The following is a 12,461-nucleotide window of genomic DNA, read 5'->3' on the forward strand; positions in this document are numbered from 1 at the left end:
GTGTGTCTGATCATTAAAGATTAGCGTTATAGACAATAGATGCAGGAGTAGGCAGTTCAGCCCTTTGAGCCAGCACTGCCATTCAATGTGATCGTGGCTGATCATCCACAATCAGTACCCCGTTCCTGCTTTCTCCCCATATCCCTTGACTCTGCTATCTTTAAGAGCTCTATCTAACTCTTTCTTGAAAGCATCCAGAGAATTGGCCTCCTCTACCTTCTGAGGCAGAGCATTCCATAGATCCACAACTCTCTGGTTGAAGAAATTTTTCCTCAACTCTGTTCTAAATGGCCTACCCCTTATTTTTAAATTGTGGCCTCTGGTTCTGGACTCCACCAACATTGGGAACATGTTTCCTGCCTCTAGCGCGTCCAATTCCTTAATAATCTTATGTGTTTCAATCAGATCCCCTCTCATCCTTCTAAATTCCAGTGTATACAAACCCAGTCGCTCCAATCTTTAAACATGACAGTCCCGCCATCCCGGGAATCAACCTTGTGAACATATGCTGCACTCCTTCAATAGCAAGAATGTCCTTCCTCAAATTTGGAGACCAAAACTGCACACAATACTCCAGGTGGGGTCTCACCAGGGCCCTATACAACTGCAGAAGGACCTCTTTACTCCTACACTCAATTCCTCTTGTTATAAAAGCCTACATGCCATTAGCTTTCTTCATTGCCTGCTGTACCTGCATGCTTACTTTCAGTGACTGATGTACAAGGACAGCTAGATCTCGTTGTACTTCCCCTTTTCCTAACTTGACACCATTCAGATAGTAATCTGCCTTCCTGTTCTTGCCACCAAAGTGGATAACCTCACATTTATCCACATTAAACTGCATCTATCCACTCACTCAACCTGTCCAAGTCACCCTGCATTCTCATAATATCCTCATATTTCACACTACCACCCAGCTTTGTGTCATCAGCAAATTTGCTAATGTTACTTTTAATCCCTTCATCTAAATCATTAATGTATATTGTAAACAGCTGCAGTCCCAGCACCGAACCTTGCAGTACCCCACTGGTCACAGCCAGCCAATTTTCTATCCATGTCAGTACTCTGCCCCCAATACCATGTGCTCTAATTTTGCCCACTAATCTCCTATGTGGGACCTTATCAAAGGCTTTCTGAAAGTCCAAGTACGCTACATCCACTGGCTCTCCCTTGTCCATTTTCATAGTTACATCCTCAAAAAATTCCAGAAGATTAGTCAAGCATGATTTCCCCTTCGTAAATCCATGCTGACTCTGACCGATTCTGTTACAGCTATGCAAATGTGCTGTTATTTCATCTTTTATAATTGAGTCCAGCATCTTCCCCACCACTGATGTCAGGCTAACTGGTCTATAATTCCCTGTTTTCTCTCTCCCTCCTTTCTTAAAAAGTGGGATAACATTAGCTATCCTCCAATCCTCAGGAACTGATCCTGAATCTATAGAACATTGGAAAATGATTATCAATGCGTCCACAATTTCTAGAGCCACCTCCTTAAGTACCCTGGGATGCAGACCATCGGGCCCTGGGGATTTATCAGCCTTCAGTCCCATTAGTCTACCCAACACCATTTTCTGCCTAATGTGAATTTCCTTCAGTTCCTCCGTTACCCTAGGTCCTCTGGCCACTATTACATCTGGGAGATAGTATCTGTTCAACTCGTCTGCCATTTCCTTGTTCCCCATAATAAATTCACCTGTTTCTGCCTTCAAGGGCCCAACTTTGGTCTTAACTAATTTTTTCCTCTTCATATACCTAAAGAAACTTTTACTATCCACCTTTATATTTTTGGCTAGCTTACCTTCGTACCTCATCTTTTCTCCCCGTATTGCCTTTTTAGTAATCTTCTGTTGCTCTTTAAAAGTTTCCCAATTCTCTGGCTTCCCGCTCATCTTTGCTATGTTATACTTCTTCTCTTTTAATACTGTCCTTGTCTTTCCTTGTCAGCCATGGTCGCCCGCTACTCCCCTTAGAATCTTTTTTCCTCTTTGGAATGAACTGATCCTGCACCTTCTGAATTATTCCCAGAAATACCTGCCATTGTTGTTCCACTGTCATCCCTGCGAGGGTATCCTTCCAGTCAACTTTGGCTAGCTCCTCGCTCATGGCTCTATAGTCCCTTTTGTTCAACTGTAATACTGACACTTCCGATTTTCCCTTCCTCTCAAATTATAGATTAAAACTTATCATATTATGGTCACTACCTCCTAATGACTCATTTACCTTGAGTTCCCTTATCAAATCTGGTTCATTACACAATACTAGATCCAGAATTGCCTTCTCCCTGGTAGGCTCCAGTACAAGCTGCTCTAAGAATCCATCTCGGAGGCGCTCCACAAACTCCCTTTCTTGTCACATGTACAAAGTACATTGAAACATATAGTGAAATGTGCCATTTTGCATCAACAACCAACACAGTCTGAGGATGTCCTGGAAGCTGTTTGGAGTTTTTTTTGTATATTGCACAGTACTGCTGCTGCAAAACAACAAATTTCACAACCTAGACCAGTCATAGTAAACTTGCTTCTGATTCTGAACTGAACACAATACTCCAAGAGTGGCTGCGAACTCTGCAGTTAATGTTCAGTCTATTATTTGTTTACTTTTTTCATTGTTTGCACTATTTGTTCTTTGTTTTTCACACATTGGGAGTGTGACGGTCTTTGTTATGTGTTTGTTTTCTAGTGGGTTCTTTTGGGTTTCTTTGTTTTGTAGCTGCCTGCAAGAAGGTGAATCTCAAGGTTGTACATACTTTGATAATAAATGTTCTTTAAACTGTGTCTCTTGAACTCAGTCCTCCAACTAACAACACTATCAAATTGCCCGGCAACTTTAAGGGATCTTTGAACTTTGATCCCAAGATCCATCTGTTCCTTCACACTAAGACCCTGCCATTAATCCTATCCTCTGCCTATAATTAGGCAGGGTAATTTTGGAAGGTCAAGCTGGCTGTGAGCGCCTTTGGTGTGTCCAGTGGCAGTGTTGCATGGTTTGTCCAGTTTAATTTTTTCACTGTATGGTTGTTGGTTCCTTAAGGTGTTATGGCTAGGAGAGGTAGTGGGGATGAACTTCCACTTGCTATTAAATGCTCCCAATGGCATGCACCTCAAATAGCCTCTGAGAACCAAGGCCAGTGTTTCTATTGACAGGAGAAGGATCAAAGGTGGGTTACTGGTGCCTTAAAACCAGCCACTTCAGGCAGATGGGGCTTGTAAGCCATAGTTGGCAGCTCATGTAGAACAGAAACTGATCTTAAACCTCCACTGCCTTGAGGATATACCCACTCATGGGGACAGTTTTGGAAGTAAACCCCGAGGGGAAAAATCTGGAGCTGGAGTCCCTAAAGCAGCCCTATGTTGAGTTCAATGCTGACTGGTAACTCCTGCGACACCGCCGGTGCCAAACTATCGGTCTCTGCCATTTCTTTGGGTCCATCAGATGGGTGGAGAGGGCAGCTTGCTCTCCATACTGTACTGCCTTGGCTGATGTATCTAGACAGGATGCAACACCCATGATTGACCCTGACCAATGGAGTGGTTAACTGAGCATTATCAAGCAGTGATGAGAAGCGAGTCACATGAGGGTGAATCACTGAAAACAAGATCATACCAACAACACAAGTATGAGGACACCACCCTGTTCTACACAACTTACAGATCTGGCATATTTTAGAGTATAGAAAGTACTGCATAAAAATGGGCTCTTTGGTTCACCTACTCTATGCTGAACCATTTAACTACCTAGTCCCATCGCCCTGCATCAGGACCACAGCACCGCCCCCCCCCCACATTCCCTTACCATCCGTGTGCCTATCCAAACTTCTCTTAAGTGTTGACCTCAAGCTCACATGCACCACTTGTGCTGGCAGCTCGTCCCACACTCTCATCACCCTCTGACTGAAGAAGCTCCCCCTCATGTTCCCCATAAACTTTTCACCTTTTACCCTTAACCCATGACCTCTGGTTGTGGTCCCACCCAACCTCAGTGGAAAAAGCCTGCTTGTATTTATCCTGTCTTTACCCCTCATAATTTTGTAAACTTCCATCAAATCTCCCCTCAATCTTCTACATTCCAAGGAATAAAGTCCCAACCTATTCAATCTTACCTTATAACTCAGGTCCTCCAGACCCGACATATCCTTGCAAATTTTCTCTGTCTTCTTTCAACTTTATTTACATCTTTCTTATAGGTAGGTAACCAAAACTTCACACAACACTCAGCAAAGCCTCACACAAATTCAACAGTTTGGGCATTCTGGTCATCACCAGAGAGGCCAGCATTTATTGCCTGTCATTAACTGCCCTGAAATTAGTGGGCAACCAGTTGCCTTCCTGAGCCGGTGAACAAACATTTTAATTCTGATTCCCATTCCCATTCTGATATGTCAGTACGTGGCCTCCTCTTGTGGCATGGTGAGGCCACCCTCTGGGTGGAGGAGCAACACCTTATATTTTGTCTGGATAGCCTCCGAACTGATGGTATGAAAATCAGCTTCTCCCTGCCATAAAATTCTGTCCCCCTCCCCACTTCTTTTATTCTCCACTCCTGCCTCCTAACTCTTCTCACCTGCCTACCACCTCCCTCAGTGCCCCTCTTCCTCCCTTTCTTCTATGATCCACTTTCCTCTCCTATCAGATTCCTCCCTGTCCAGCCCTTCACCTTTCCCACCTGTGGTAAACCATGTTTATCTGTCTGGACACGCCCCTCTGCTGACTGCTCCTGTGGCTCCTCCCACAGACCCCTGGATAAAGGCCATTGTGTCACTGCTCCTCCCACAGTCCAGGGCGGTCATCCAGCATGGGTGCGGTCCTTTTTACTGCTAATAAAAGCCTTTCAGTATTTACTCTACTTCCAATCTTTTGGAGTTATTGATAGTGCATCAGATCCACCCACCTGCCTTCACCTATCACCTTCTAGGTATCCTTCTTCTCCCCCCCCCCCCCCCACCCCCAGCTGTTTATCCAGGCGTCTTTCTCCTTTCCTCTCAGTCCTGAAGAAGGGTCTCATCAACAGTTTATTCATTTCCATAGACGCTGCTTGGCCTGCTGAGTTCCTCCAGCATTTTGTGTGTGTCTCTCTGGATTTGCAGTATCAGCAGACTTTCTCTTGTGTATGACTTGCTAACCCATACATCTTTGGAATGTGGGAGGAAACCAGGATCAAGTGCCAAACTAACCTAATCCCTTCTGCCTGCACAATGTCCATATCTGCCTATTATCATAGCTTCACCAGCACTCCTGGGAGGACATTCCAGACATTCTTCTCCCTGTCTGCAAAAGAATTACCCAAGCATCTCATTTGAAATCACCTCCTCTCACCTTAGACACAATTCCTCTGGTATTAGACATTTCAATCCTGGGAAAGTTATGTTTAATTACAACAATCAAGTGTAGTTTATAACTGCACCTGCGGCGCATAAATGGGTAAACTTTTGTATCGAGGTTTTTTTTACTTTGTTGGTAAAAAAGAGTTATCCGCTGAGGTTCCACCGAGATTTGAACTCGGATCGCTGGATTCAGAGTCCAGAGTGCTAACCATTACACCATGGAACCACGCAAGGGGTGGGGTAGCTGCCGCTCTCACAGACTCTGAGCGGCGGCTCCTACAGTGCAGTATAGTACATTTCCAGAGATCTGAACCTCAGAGGGTTCAAACCAACTCCTCAACTCCGGGTTTGTAGCTCAGATCCCGGGAGAACCGATAAAGTTCGACCCGGTTACCTCTGCGCTACATCATCACACTCAAACTCTCTCACTCACGCCGCTCTGACGCAACCAGGGGTAGATTTAAAAAAAACAGAAAAGTTTTTCTCCCATTTAGTTTGCGGATTGTATTTTCTCGGTGTAACCTCGTGGGTGTGCAGCGTTCCTTTTATGTCTAATAGGTTGTCTTTGGAAATTGTTCGTAATTCTTTGAAATTGTTTAGCTGGCTCTGGGATTTCACAAACCAGAGGAAATCTGCTGATGCTGAAAATCCGAGAAACAGAAAATTCTGTAACAGTAAACACAAAGTACACTGCAAATGTTGTGGTCAAATCAACACGTACAAACAAGCTGGATCAACTCAGCAGGTCGGGCAGCATCCGTTGAAAGGAGCAGTCAACGTTTCGGGCCGAGACCCCTCGCCAGGACGAACTGAAAGGAAAGATAGTAAGAGATAGTAGACATAGGCCATGTCCGCCAGAGAAAGCAGGATCTCCCAGTGGCCGTACATTTTAATTCCAAGTCCCATGCCCATTCTGATATGTCTATCCATGGCCTCCTCTACTGTCAAAATGAATCCAAACTCTGGTTGGAGGAACAACACCTTATATACCGGCTGGGTAGCCTCCAACCTGATGGCATGAACATTGACTTCTCTAACTTCTGTTAATGCCCCTCCTCCCCTTCTTACCCCATCTCTGACATATTTAGTTTTCCCCCCTCCTTTTTTTCCCTCTCTTTCTGCCCATCACTCTGCCTGTTCTCCATCTCCCTCTGGTGCTCCCCTCCCCCTTTCTTTCTTCCTAGGCCTCCCGTCCCATGATCCCTTCCCTTCTACAGCTCTGTATCCCTTTTGCCAATCACCTTTCCAGCTCCTGGCTTCACCCCACCCTCTCCGGTCTTCTCCTATCATTTCGCATTTTCCTCTCCCCCTCCTACTTTCAAATCTCTTACTATCCTTCCTTTCAGTTAGTCCTGACAAACGGTCTCAGCCCGAAACATCAACAGTGCTTCTCCCTATAGATGTTGCCTGGCCTGCTGCGTTCCACCAGCATTTTGTGTGCGTTGCATGGGGAGCAAGCTGTTGCCCATGTAGCAAGCTCCCCCTCTCCACACATCTGATGAACCCAAAGGGCCGGCCGAGATCGATACAGTTTGGCACCAGAAGCGTCGCAGGAGTTGCCAGCCAGCATTGAACTCAAAGTAGGGACTCTGTTCCGGATTTTACTCCCAAACCCTTCCACAATGAGTGGGTGTAGCTGCTAGGCAGCGGAGGTCTGAGATCAGAGTTTTCCTTCTCCCTTGCCATCCCCCTCACTGGACCCCCTGCAGTTCGTGTACCGTCCCAACCGCTCAACAGACGACGCCATTGCCACCACCCTCCACCTGGCCCTAACCCATTGATGCACCATCAATAACTCTCAAGAGACGTGAGATGAGATATAGGCTTTTATTGGCTGGAAGAAAGAACAAGCAGCGAATGACCACCACACAACATCCTGGAGACTGAGGCCGGGAGACTGTGCCTCCAATCGCCTTTATACCCGGGTCTGTGGGAGGAGCCACAGGAGCAGTCAGCGGGAGGTGGGGGGTGTCCAGACAGGTATATGTAGTTCACCACACCCACCTGGACAAAAAAGACACATTAGTTCGAATGCTGTTCACAGACTTCAGTTCAGCATTCAACACAATCATCCCTCAGAAACTGATTGGAAAGCTGAGCCTACTGGGCCTGAACACCTCCCTCTGCAAATGGATCATAGACTTCCTGACTGGGAGATCTCAGTCAGTCCGGATCGGGAGCAGCATCTCCAACACCATCACACTGAGCACGGGGGCTCCCCAGGGCTGCATGCTCAGTCCACTGCTGTTCACTCTGCTGACCCACGACTGTGCTGCAACACACAGCTCAAACCACATAATCAAGTTCGCCGATGACACGACCGTGGTGGGTCTCATCAGCAAGAACGACGAGTCAGCATACAGACAGGAGGTGCAGCGGCTAACGGACTGGTGCAGAGCCAACAACCTGTCTCTTAATGTGAACAAAACAAAAGAGATGGTTGTTGACTTCAGGAGGGCACGGAGCGACCACTCCCCGCTGAACATCGTCGGCTCCTTGGTAGAGATCGTTAAGAGCACCAATTTTCTTGGTGTTCACCTGATGGAGAATCTCACCTGGTCCTTCAACACCAGCTCCATAGCAAAGAAAGCTCAGCAGTGTCTCTACTTTCTGCGAAGGCCAAGGAAAGTCCATCTCCCACCCTCCCCCCATTCTACAGGGGTTGGTTGTATTGAGAGCATCCTGAGCAGCTGCATCACTGCCTGGTTCGGAAATTGCACCATCTTGGATCGCAAGACCCTGCAGCGGATAGTGAGGTCAGCTGAGAAGATCATCGGGGTCTCTCTTCCCACCATCACGGACATTTACAGTACACACTGCATCCGCAAAGGAAACAGCATTATGAAGGACCCCATGCACCCCTCATACAATCTCTTCTCCCTCCTGCTGTCTGGGAAAAGGCTCCGAAACATTCGGGCTCTCACGACCAGACTATGTAACAGTGTCTTCCCCCAAGCTATCAGACTCCTCAATACCCAGAGCCTGGACTGACACCTTACTGCCCTCTACTATGCCTATTGTCCTGTTTATTATTTATTGTAATACCTGCACTGTTTTGTGCACTTTATGCAGTCCTGGGTAGGTCTGTAGTCTAGTGTAGTTTCTTTTTTTCTGTGTTGTTTCACGTAGTTCAGTGTAGCTTTTGTGCTGTGTCATGTAACACCGTGGTCCTGTGTCTCGTTTTTACTGTGTACTGTACCAGCAGTTATGATCGAAATGGCAATAAAAAAAGTGACTTGACTTGACTAGATGAGCTGCCAGCCACGGCTAACGAGCCCCATTTGCCCGAAGCGACCAGCTTAAGGCACCGGTAACCAGCCTTTGCCCCTTCTCCTGTCGGTAGAGATGGTTCAGTCGGGCTTAGTAGCCAAACATGAAGGCTAGGAGCTGGATGGTTGTCAGAGGCTATTTGAGGCCCACACCACTGGGAGCATTTGATAGGTATCGTAGTGGGAGTTTGCCTCCACTCCCACTCCTGGCGATAACAAGTTTAAGGTCGGCAAAACATCGTAGGCCCGAAACGTCGTCACTACCTCCTCCCATAGATGCTGTCTGGCCTGCTGAGTTCTGCCAGCTTTTTGTGTTTTTATTTATTTCCAGCGTCTGCAGATTCACTCGTGTGGGCTCAAATGCCTGTGTACTGTAAACATAGAGTACACTGCAGATGCTAGGGTCAAATCAACACGTACAAACACGCTGGATCAACTCAGCAGGTCGGGCAGCATCCGTGGAAAGCAGATCCAGCTTGTTTGCCTGTGTACTGTGCTGCGCAATGGAAACGGACTGAGAAAAATATGGTTCTCTTGGGGGTGGTGTTCAAAGACATGGGAGCTGAAGTGGGGGAGAGAGCGTGCCCTTTTAAATGTCGCTTAGAAGCCTCTGACGTGTTTGCCGCTATCAGCACACCGGGTAGCTGACATTCACACTCACGCCTACTTCGTTTTATTTGTTCGCCAGGGGTTTATATGGCTGAAAGTTAGCGAGACCATGAACCTGTTGAAATAAAATATGCAACGAGAACACTCAGTCCTTTTTAACCAGTGCAAAGGAGGTTGAAAACATGCCATATAAACACTTTTAACTCCCACGAAACAATGATACATTCAGATTTTCCTATCATCAGCTCTCTTTTCTTTCAATAATACCCAAAGAACACCTTTCAGCTGCTCCAAGGTCAATTTTTAACCTACAATTTTTTTATATAAAAAATTTCTTTTATGATGTATGACTTATCTTTAAATTTTTGATTACAGAGTGGTATACCTTTATGTATTATGCTATAACATTTTGATCAATTTTATCACAATATATGAATGTACACAAGTTATGTTGAGATGTATCTATGTGTTGCACTCTGTAAATCTTGTTTTTTTCTTCTGAATAAAAATATTGTAAAAAGAAAAGAACCTACAATTTGAGAAGGAGAAGGGAAAATCGGATATGTCAGTATTACAGTTGAACAAAGGGAACTTTGGAGCTATGAGGGAGGAGCTGGCCAAAGTTCAATGGAACAATACCCTAGCAGGGAAGACAGTGGAACAAAAATGGCAGGTATTTCTAGGAATAATGCAGAAGGTGCAGGATTGATTCATTCCAAGGAGGAAGAAAGATCCTAAGGGGAGTAAGGGGTGGCCGTGGCTGATGAGGGAAGTAAAGGGCAGTATAAAAATAAAAGAGAAGAAGTATAACATAGCAAAGATGAGCGGGAAACCAGAGGACTGGGAAGCTTTTAAAGAGCAACAGAAGATAACAAAAAAGGCAATATGCCAAGAAGAAATGAGGTACGAAGGTAAACTAGCCAAGAATATAAAGGAGGATAGTAAAAGCTTCTTTAGGTATGTGAATAGCAAAAAAATAGTTAAGACCAAAATTGGGCCATTGAAGACAGAAACGGGTGAATTTATTATGGGGAACAAGGAAATGGCAGATGAGTTGAACAGGTACTTTGGATCTGTCTTCACTAGGGAAGACACAAACAATCTCCCAGATGTAATAGTAGCCAAAGGAACTAGGGTAAAGGATGAACTGAAGGAAATTTATATTAGGCAAGAAATGGTGTTGGATAGACTGTTGAGTCTGAAGGCTGATAAAGTCCCCAGGACCTGATGGTCTGCATCCCAGGGTACTTAAAGAGGTGGCTCTAGAAATCGTGGACACATTAGTAATCATTTTCCAATGTTCTATAGATTCAGGAACAGTTCCTGCTGATTGGAGGGTGGCTAATGTTGTCCCACTTTTCAAGAAAGGAGGGAGAGAGAAAACAGGGAATTATAGACCGGTTAGCCTGACGTCAGTGGTGGGAAAGATGCTGGAGTCAATTATAAAAGAGGAAATTACGACACATTTGGATAGCAGTAGAAGGATCAGTCCAAGTCAGCATGGATTTATGAAGGGAAAATCATGCCTGACTAATCTTCTGGGGTTTTTTGAGGATGTAACTATGAAAATGGACAAGGGAGAGCCAGTGGATGTAGTGTACCTGGACTTCCAGAAAGCTTTTGATAAAGTCCCACATAGGAGATTAGTGGGCAAAATTAGGGCACATGGTATTGGGGGCAGAGTACTGACATGGATTGAAAATTGACTGGCTGACAGGAAACAAAGAGTAGTGATTAACGGGTCCCTTTCGGAATGGCAGGCTGTGACCAGTGGGGTACCGCAAGGTTTGGTGCTGGGACCACAGCTGTTTACAATATACATTAATGATTTAGATGAAGGGATTAAAAGTAACATTAGCAAATTTGCTGATGACACAAAGCTGGGTGGCAGTGTGAAATGTCAGGAGGATGTTATGAGAATGCAGGGTGACTTGGACAGGTTGGGTGAGTGGGCAAATGTATGGCAGATGCAGTTTAATGTGGATATATGTGAGGTTATCCACTTTGGTGGCAAGAACAGGAAGGCAGATTACTATCTAAATGGAGTCAAGTTAGGAAAAGGGGAAGTACAACGAGATCTAGGTGTTCTTGTACATCAGTCAATGAAAGCAAACATGCAGGTACAGCAGGCAGTGAAGAAAGCTAATGGCATGCTGGCTTTTATAACAAGAGGAATTGAGTATAGGAGTAAAGAGGTCCTTCTGCAACTGTACAGGGCCCTGGTGAGACCCCACCTAGAGTATTGTGTGCAGTTTCGGTCTCCAAATTTGAGGAAGGACATTCTTGCTATTGAGGGAGTGCAGCGTAGGTTCACAAGGTTAATTCCCGGAATGGCGGGACAGTCATATGTTTAAAGATTGGAGCGACTGGGCTTGTATACACTGGAATTTAGAAGGATGAGAGGGAATCTGATTGAAACATAGATTATTAAGGGATTGGACACACTGGAGGCAGGAAGCATGTTCCCGCTGATGGGTGAGTCCAGAACTAGAGGCCACAGTTTAAGAATAATGGGTAGGCCATTTAGAACAGAGAAAAACTTTTTCACCCAGAGAGTGGTGGATATGTGGAATGCTCTGCCCTAGAAGGCAGTGGAGGCCAAGTCTCTGGATGCATCCAAGAGAGAGTTAGATAGAGCTCTTATAGATAGCGGGGTCAAGGGATATGGGGAGAGGGCAGGAACGGGGTACTGATTGTGTATGATCAGCCATGATCACAGTGAATGGCGGTGCTGGCTAGAAGGGCTGAATGGCCTACTCCTGCACCTACTGTCTATTGTCTATTCGTTTTTCTATTGAGTGACCTGAGATCTTTGGGCCGCTGTCAGACATCATTAGAGATCTAATGACGTCCATGAGTCAGATGTCATTAGAGATCGAAAGTGGGAGAGGATCAGTAACTTTAAATTCCTCGGTGTTGGAGTGTCAGACGATCTGCTCTGGAACTTGCACAGAAGTGCGATTGCAAAGACTGAGCCTCTGTTGTCTTAGAAGTATGTCATCTACAACTCCTACAAACTTGCATAGATGCACAGTGGAGAGTGTACTAGCGGGATGCATCACGGCCTGGTATGGGACACCATTGTCTAAGCACGGAAAGCCTACAGTAAGTGGTGGATTCGGCCCAGTCCATCACAGGCAAAGCCCTCGCCACCACTGGACGCATCTACAAGAAGCGCTGCCTCAGGAGAGCGGTATCCATTATCAAGGACCCCACCATGCAGACCGTGCTCTCACCAGCGAACACATGAAGCTGCT

The 12,461-nt window shown here is 45.7% G+C and overlaps 1 non-coding gene across 1 annotated transcript; it reads right to left on the reverse strand.

The window, feature by feature from the left end:
* Nucleotides 1–5,480: 5,480 nt before the first annotated feature.
* trnaq-cug (transfer RNA glutamine (anticodon CUG)) lies at nucleotides 5,481–5,552 on the reverse strand. The gene has a single exon. It is a non-coding gene; the product is annotated as a tRNA-Gln (tRNA).
* Nucleotides 5,553–12,461: the final 6,909 nt, after the last annotated feature.

Source organism: Hemitrygon akajei, chromosome 24, assembly GCF_048418815.1.
Source record: "Hemitrygon akajei chromosome 24, sHemAka1.3, whole genome shotgun sequence".
Taxonomy (NCBI): domain Eukaryota; kingdom Metazoa; phylum Chordata; class Chondrichthyes; order Myliobatiformes; family Dasyatidae; genus Hemitrygon; species Hemitrygon akajei.